The following is a 9,553-nucleotide window of genomic DNA, read 5'->3' as shown; positions in this document are numbered from 1 at the left end:
GCAGAGTGACTTGAAAAGGGGGCTACTTTTTTCTTCTAGACCAATTTTTGTAATACAGGAGAGACATTATTTCCATTTTTATATCATTCCTGAAATGTTACTTATTTTTGCACCATTGAAACTTATTACAGTTACACACAGTTAGCTGTGTGAGACTTAAATCTAAAAAAGTTTGACACAACAAAACACATGTGGTCCTTCTTCATATAGGAAACAAAGTCCTGTTGCAAACCTTAAATCAAAACATGAATCCAAGCATTTGAGACAGAGACAGACCTGAGGTCATCATTGAGACTTCCAGACACTTTTAAGCTGACTGCCTCTTGGACTCGATGGAAACCCAAACATTGAACTGGCCAAGACAAAGGTTATGTCCACTAGGATTATATTATGTAATAAATGTGACATAATGCATGTCTCCAAAATAACAGAATCTATTGAGTTTCTTTTTTTTTTTTGAACAAATCACTTTAACTTTATGTAATAAAGTTCCCCCGAAGCTATACAACGTGTGTTTTTTCCTGTTTACAACCTTTTTTTGTCACATTGTTTGGAAAATAAAACCTCAAACTAAACAGCTAAAATGAGCGATTCCAGCTCTTTTAGTTAAAAACAAATGTGAGCAGTGTTGTGAGTAACGGTGCCAAAAGTTATTGTTTTCCACTAACGAGTAATCTAATTAATTACCATTTCAATCCTTTACCCAAGTGGTCACGAACCCTTTTGAGCCAAGATCCCTGGTCTCGGCCGTGAACTTACGCAAGAATTCCCTCCCACCCACTGTGATGTGCGTGTACTGGGCGTGTGGCATCGACTCTGTGAGCAAACCACAACTCAATTTGGCTTTTTGGCTTTTAGTGTCCCGGGTGAGTGATGGTGGTTGAGGAGGGAGGGGCTGTTCAATGCGTAACAGTCAGCCCTCGTGATCCCTGTCACCACAGTTTGAAGATTTTTTTTGGCGGTGCATGTCTTGTTTATGTCTTAAATGACTTATTTATTCCTATTATGTCTGCTTTGTTGGGTAATACGACTTGAAAGGTGACTATAGGGTGTTAATTCATGTCTAATCATGTTTAAAAAAGCATATTTAGAAGGTCGTAAACAGGTTTTCTATGATCTATGAAAATTTTCCATTTATGAATAAGGAATCCTACTTCGGAATCAATTAACCGTGATAAACGAGGGATTACTGTAATTCCTAATTTACTGGTAACTAATTACATTTATGAAGGAGTATTTCCAGTAGTATTCAATTACCTATTTGGAAAAAGTAACTCATAACTATAACTAATTACTTTTTATATCAATACGCCCAACATTGAGCATAAGTGACCACTTCTGTTCTTCAAAGAAAAGCAAGGTGCAGAAATGGTGAAGTCACACACTGTGAAGTGTCTGCTGTTGGACTCGCACACGCCATTCTCTACCAGAGAACAAAAATTAAACATTACAAGATGGTTGTTTACTGACTAAATTACAAGGAGTTACAAAAAAGCTGACTTCATCTTCACTTCTGCCAATGTCTTCTCGGTCTGCGTTATTTCTCTGTGTCATGTGTGTCACTGCTGGTGGATCTGAGCTACATAATCATGTCGTCATCACCAAGACTCAGACTACTTGTCTACTCTAATTGCGCCACATTTGTATTTACCGCATTGAGGCAAGGAACTTGAGCTTTTCTAAGTCCTGTTGTTCATCTGTTCCTTTCTCTTGAACAAAAACGGATCGGGTGCCAGGACAAATAAGGTGATGCACATATGTGACCGACCCTGGTGGCAGGAGGCCAGAAATAAACAAAACAAAATAAGGAACTTCTTGATTGTAGACACATTGGGGTGAGACAAATGGTGAATGGTCAAATGATGGTGGTTGTAATGAATTTTAAAAGGCAAATCTCTGAAAGCACAAGATTTGATGCTCAATCATGGCAACTTCCTATAACACAGCTGGCTTTCCTGATATTTGTGTCCAATAGAGGAATCTTGTGATTCCTCAGACTAAACAGAACTGTAGCTGCAACCTGTGTGGGCAAATTCTTCACCACAAATATTTCCATTACATTTCAAATACTGTAATTAAGGCTTTCTTTAAAACACGCAGCAAATGTTCTCCAAATGACTTAATGAGTCATGTCTTTTAGGGCCTTACTCATCATAAATGTCAGGGGTGATGTGGGTTGTGCCATTCTGCTGTCCATGCAAAAAGTCTAGTTTTACCATGATACACTGTTGTTTTCACAAGTTGAGATGATGATGACGATGATGCTGAAGATGCTTTACACCAGTTCAGTGACGTGTGGAGAGGTTCATGCCTGGTGAGGAATTTTTTTTTTATGTTAATACAGGTTGCTCATTAAGAGGAATGAGAACGAGATGATAATAAATCACTGTCACTAAACTACTTTAAGCTTATTGCTACTACTTCCCTTTTGTTGTTTATTATTATTTTTATAAAGTAAAAAACCTGCGTCGTCTTACTTTTTATTTGTAATGGAGTGCATAAGCCCTATCCTACCCAGGAAAAGCTCTGATACTTTGTTGTAAAAGTCTGATCACCTTCTGTTGAGCTTGGATATATAAGCTTCTATTTTGATTTTCAAGTTTATTCATTCATTCAGCAGAGCATAAAAATATCTTGTATTTTACCTGCTGCTCTCCAGCTTGTGCTGCTGCTGTCAAAAAAAAGGATAGGTTAGAAAGAATAATAACGCCACACTACACCAAAGGCATTAAACAAGCTGTAGAGAGCCATGGTTTGCAAATGTTACTGCAAACATATTCGCAACATGCTGCCAAACCGCCATCCACCATACAGTGCACTCAGTGAAGTGCACTCAGATGTAGGGTCAGCTCTCGCATTTAAGCCAAGAGGAGAGCTTCGCCGCAGCGTCATCTCAGCATTCTGCCCTGTATTTGATCAGGAAATGTGTAAACTCAGCCTTTTACTTAAGAAAAAGTGTAGGCTCTGCCTCACCTGACCGCACATCACTGCACCCGTTTTGGTTTTTTTTGTTCAAAAGCAATAGCAATTCAGTTTTCAACTTTTCTCCCCGTCATGTACACCTTGTGGGTGCGTGTGATGAAACAACCATCAACCTTTTATCTGTCTGGATCATCAGTAAACCCTTTCAGAATGTTGGTGCGAAGTGGTCTCCCCCATGTTCCTTCTTTGTCCACAAAAAGTCCAGGTCAACAGGACACCGTCTGCACATTAGACCCAAGGTCAAACAGACACCTGCTGCCAAGACGAGCAGCCGTATAACTGACAGGCGTTAACACTCCTGTAACTACACTGCTAAGATGCGTTAAACACGCTGCACTGCTTTAGGGTGTAGTGCTACGCTGCCACAGCACACTTATGACTGCATCAGAGCCCATTTGCACTGCATCATCTTCCCACCTGCGCCTCCTTGCTCCCCCCCACCCCTTCTGTTTGTCTCATCCCGTTCTAAAACAAAGTCACAGTAGGGGCTGACGGTTGGAGCCTCCTCTCGCTTATCACCGCACAGTCAGACCACTGACTGGGGCGATGAACTTGGCTGGAAGGAATCTGCGGGCGGCTCCACTTGGCTGAGCAGGGCTAATGAGTCAGAAAATCCCACAGCCAGGCCTTCAGGGTTCACCATGGGCATCAGGGGAAACAGGTAGTTTAAGAATATGCGCGACGATGAAGTGAGTTTCATGGGTTGCTGCTGAAAGCAGACAAAGACTTTGCATAGCTGGAGAGATGAAAACACTATGAGGACATACATGAATTGGGAAGAAGAAGCTGAGGATATATGAGGCAAGGATTACCTCTTTGATCACTAAACCATGTCTGTACCAGCGAGGTTGGGGGATAGCCAGGTGCACTCTGTTCATCAAGCTGCTGCCAACCCCCCACCAAGCTGCCCTGGAGGTGTGAAATGCCCCAATCCTTTTCATACACACCCCGTCACACAGCCGACCTACAGCAGGAGACGAAAATCACCGAACAAAAACCAAAACAACTAATACTGAAGTTTGTCTCTTCATGAAACATATTTAAACGTGCTTCCGCGGTCGCAACACTAAGTGCCTGTCCCCACTAACAGGAAGAAAATGTTGGTTTAATTCATTTGATCGCTTTCATACTAAAAAGAGATCTTGATCTGATCTGAAGAAATGGTTACTGAAAATTAAATTGACTGGTTTAGTTTTATTCAAAACCAGTAGTAGTTTGGCTTTGATATAATTAATGCACATCATCGCTGTTAGTGCTCATTTTGCACTCCGCTTTAAACCTGTGTAATTGTAAACATCTCAACATATTTTTCATGGGGCCCAGAATTCCTGGCTGCACCCCTGTAATTGGCGATATGATGTGAAAAAAGGACCCCTTAACTCAACTTAATTTAGACAAAAACATATTTTACTTACTTTTTCAAGAGAACATGTATTACTCGTGAAACTTACAGAGGATGAGACAACTTCTTTAAGGAGACTTTTAATGTGACATTGTCTGATGGAGTTCTATAGCAGGACGTCCAGGTACAACATAGGTGGGCTCCATTTATTTAAGAGGGTTTGTTTTTTTCTTCTGCAATTGAGCTACTGTAACCAAGCAATTTCCCTTGTGGATCAAGAAAGTCCGTCGAAGTCTAAGTGAGAGAGCAGTCGGCGAACCCGGTGTCTTCCACCGCTGAGAAAGGCTCGTCATCTAGTTTTATTAATTCAATTATTTTTCGGGTTACTTGCTTAGCCTTCTGACTGTCACGCACATATGGATGACTGTTGTCCAGCATTTTGGCTGCAATAGGTAGCCTCGCAAACCCACTATACTCCATCAAGTGTTTGTTATTGAAATGCCATATTAAATTAAAGCTTTTTAACGTGATACCCCCGTGAGATATTTTTTGTGGCATGCTTTTCATTTGATATTACTCTCACAAATGGCAGATAAGTTCCATATGGCAGACATGTCTGTTTTTGCTTTGGCACGCCTGTGCAGTGTGACGTTAGAGTACCAGCCAGAGGTAATCGGCTTTTGTGATTAGCGTTGAAAGGCATTTATCGGTATGTGCCAATCACATGCTTTTCGACAGAAATTGGCAGATATTTATCAATGGCCAATCGATCGGAGCATCCCTAATATTAATATTTGTATCTTCTACTGTTTTTTCCTTTCTATACTAGTCTGTACTATATTGCACCAACCCACCAGAACAAATCCCCTTGTATTGTGTGAACTATACCTGGCAATAAACCTGATTCTGATTCTGATATACAGTGCATCTAGTCAGTATTCACAGCGTTTCCCTTTTTCTACATTTTGTTATACGATAGCCTTACTCCAAAATGGAATAAATAAATTTTAACCCACCTGGTTCAGCCTGATCCGCCCAGGGTCGACAGAATGAGAGTCCACAGCACTAGCCATTGAGCTATTTATTACGGCTGAACCTGAACTTGATGTCCAGTGCAACACTTAAAGGTGTCAAGGAGTGAGATTTACCAACATCTTGCATCCGTTGTATTTGTAAATTGATCAAAAATTAAAAAATAAGAAATCACTTGGACATAAGTACTGTATTCACAGCCTTTGCTCAATATTTGGCCATTATAACATCATTTTACGAACACAATTTGTTGACTTTGTGGCATAATGCTGGAGCATAATACTGTGGAATCCCGCGGTGAAACCAGCCTCTAAAAACTTTATTCCCTTTATTAACTTCGGTCCATTTTCTTGCATTTGTTTACGGGCGGGTGGGGGTTGATCTGCCACATCCAAACGTATCGCTGCAATGGGCCAACAATCTCAATGAGGTGTTTGAATGTATATTTATGGGAGTCTCCGAGTGAGGTTTTTTGGGTTTTTTTTTTAAGTGAATCGAGTATTCAATTCACTTTAGTGAGTGACTCATAAAAAAAATCGAGTCAGTAAAAGGAATCGAGTTTCCTATCACTAGTCTGGAATGAACCGCGATAAACAAGAGATTACTGTACATGTGATTTCTCAGGGTTTTTTATTATTTTGAATAAATTTTCAAACATTTCAGAATAATTTCTTTCGTGTTGTCATCGTATGGTGTTACGCGTGGAATTTTCTGAAGAAAAGTGAATTTATTCCATTTTGGAATAAGGTTGGAATATAAAATGTGGAAAAAGTGAAGCAATGTGAATACTTTCTGGATGCACTGTAATAGGAAAATATGAATGAGTGCGTTTGTTATTTGTCTTCCCCCCTCACAGGAGGAAGACAGTTTGGCTCGATAGCTGTTCATATACAAGAAACAGACCAAGGGTTTGTTTGCTGGTTTGCACCAACGTTCAATCTCTTGTTCACATCAATCCAAGCAAACTGCACCGCAGGGGTAAACGCTACAGTATTCCATTTAACCGGATTAATAAGGGCTGGTGTGAACACACCCTCCGACCCCACGCACTCACCAGGTGGCAAGCAACAAACCCTTAATCTGCCCTTTCCCCCTTTTCTGTTTCGATCACATCACGGTTGGTTGTGATTGTATTCTTTTTTTTTTCTTTCTGTACTGTATTATTCCAAAATTGGTTGAATGACCATTCGGAGTGCTGATTATCACATTGTTTCTTCAAATCATTGTGGTGTTTATGACTTCTGTAAAAAAAAAATTACTTGAAGGAAGTTTTTTTATTATTATTGCTAATGTTCAAAGCTTTCATCGTTGTTATGCACTTTCGTACGGGCCTAGGGCTTCAGATTTGTCAGATGGAGCTGCGGTGAGAAAAAACCTTATTGTTCATGGCAGTTGGCACACGCGTTGTATTGTGCATTGCCACCTGTCACGACGCAGTGCGTAGCCGGAACGCAATCGGTTAAACACGGTTCAACGCCTGTGCAGAATGCGTCTACATCCGGTCGGCCTATTTTTTGTCACATGTTCGTCGATCTATTTTACGGCAGCAAGCAATATACGTGAGAAATTTGAGAAATTACAATATAATCGATCATTTTTTTGTTCATCATATCCGTGGTGCAAGTGGACAATTTATAAGCCCTTTTTTCTGTTCCATAAATTATTTTACTTTTTTTCGCCACTGAAAAAATACACGCAAAAGCATTTGCTAGGAAAATATGTTTGGATGGATGGTATTTCTCCATTTAGAAAAAAACTCTAGCTTAATCCTCTTGATTAATCCATCATTTCACTTTGCTTACAGTTGTTTATGTTGAAATATCACTGCATGTTATGTGTTTTATTCTATTTATTTATGTATTTATATGTAAATATCACGTTTACGTATGCGCTACGTGCATGGCGTAAGTTTTTACCTAACTCAGTCTTGGTGGATGTCATAAAACGATAGAAACATGCGCATCCTAACAAGGTATTTTAACAAGAGTCACTCATAACATAGCCTCCCAATATATTACATATATGAAGTATGGTTATTGAGCATTTATGTTCATACATTTAAAAATGAATAACTACCACAGCACGTGACGTCGCAGAAGCGCTGTCGTAAAAATTTGCAATAGGAGGAAGTGACGTACTCCTCGCGCATGCGCGGCACCGATCCCATTCCGCGTACGTATTGCGTCGTGACGTCACCATCTAGCGTGGAACAGCATCGCCCAGCATTCAGCGATTGGTTGCGTCAGATGGAAAAAAGTTTAGGATTGTTTCAGGAGGACTGTCCTCTATTTGAGTGCTGTTTATATTGTCAAAGTAAAGGTGGAATGTTGGATACTTTTGGCAATGAGCAAAAAAAAAAAATAGAGTATATAAAATTAGAAATTACAAACTGGAAGGAAAGAAGCTGATTGTTTTCAGTGTACGCATATTGGAAATGTTTGTCAGTGTGGTAAATGTGATTTAGTTAGAAATGTGTTCCCTTTTCCTTTTCACAATGAAAAAACAACTAAATTGTAATGATTTTGACGTTCATCCCAATGATGAGATGCCACTCAGAGTCAGCTTAACAGTCTCAGATGTGGACTTTTGTCGTATGATGCTGTGGAGGTCACTGGGAGCACTGAAAATCAAAGCATGTGGAGGGCATTGGGTTGAATGTGTTGTGTGTGCTTACCCCAAGCCATCCACGCTGCAGGACATCGAGGAACATGTGATGGGGATCATCACCTTCCACAGCCCACAAACCTCCCTCAACTCAGTATGTCCTTATAATCCAGATCACCCACACTTTCTCCTTGCAACCTAGAAAACCTTCTTGTTTTTCCTGACTGCAATGCTCACCCTCTCTGTGGTCTCCTCCAGTCTCCAGCCATGTGCCTCAATAGGCTGTGACGCAAACAGAGTTTAGCTCATGATCTTACGAATGTCAGCTTTGGTTCAGTATCTCTATGACTCAGCTGGAATTCCTTTTACAGCAGCCTCGTTGGGAGCGATTACGGCTTCCCAGCATGCCTTGCGGCACTGTATGTGTAATAAGTTGCTGAAGTTACATGTTTACAGTTAATGTAGTTGTTGTTTATTATTCCCCATAGTAGTAGTAGTTGCCCTGTGTGTGTTTACTTACCTGTTAGATGATGAGCTGTTATGTTTGTGTGTGCACTGTGATTGTAGTTGGTGTTCTTTCTAGTGACCCCCTTGTTCATTTCACCGTGGACACCTCACTGTCAAGTAGGGCTCCATAAAATATGGTCCTGCGAGTTTGAGAACATTGTTATAGAGGAAGTGATTTCCGTAGCTCATGTTAGCGTTTTAACAAGATTTCGTTTCATTCCGTCTGTTCGAAAGCCAGTCAACTTTCCCCTAGGCATCCTGCTCATGTCTTTAAAGACAGGCATCCTTCAGGTCTGGCTCCCTTGGTAGCCTGGCAAACATCCATTTTGTTTTGGGGTATGCGTGTGTTTTTGGCATTGTCAGTATGTTTTTTTGCATTTGTTTTTGATCTTGCAGCAGTTATGTGAATGCAGGATTTTTAATTTGCAGCTTTTTCCTGTTGCATTTGTTTTATGGCGTATGTGTGTTTTTGGTTTTGGATCATTTCTATGTTTGGACCATTTGGACCTGCCACTATACGTTTTTGACTTATAACATGTCTCCAGCAATGAAAAAAAACATTATATGTTAAGAAAAAATTGTTTGAAATTAGAACTTGCTGGAGTGTCTGCATGGTGGCCTCGTGGTTAGCATGTTGGCCACACCATCAAGAGATCGGGAGATCTGGGCGTTCTGTTTGGGCATCTCTGTGTTTGCATGTTCTACATGTGTGGAGAAGGCGATGAGCTTGGGGTGTCCAGACTTTTTCCACCGAGGGCCACATACTGAAAAATGAAAGGATGCAAAGGCCACTTTGATATTTTGTAAAGCAACTCATGTACACTGAATATGTTAAGAACCTATTAATATTTCACACAAAAACTGGAGGACATGCAGTATAAAAAAAATGGAAGGATGGATGGAAAAAGCTGCATCTTAGCGACAGAGCGCATCATAAGAATGAACTTTGGACTTTGCTCTTTTTTTTACATTTTGATGGGTCTTTTTCATTTTCCAACAAACTTTCTTCAAGTACATTTTCTTCTCATAATTATGACATTATTCCCATAATATTTTTACTTTAGTCTCGTAATATGATGACATTTT

Source organism: Dunckerocampus dactyliophorus, chromosome 10 (assembly GCF_027744805.1).
Source record: "Dunckerocampus dactyliophorus isolate RoL2022-P2 chromosome 10, RoL_Ddac_1.1, whole genome shotgun sequence".
In the NCBI taxonomy this organism is placed as follows: domain Eukaryota; kingdom Metazoa; phylum Chordata; class Actinopteri; order Syngnathiformes; family Syngnathidae; genus Dunckerocampus; species Dunckerocampus dactyliophorus.
This window is presented reverse-complemented; position numbering follows the sequence as displayed.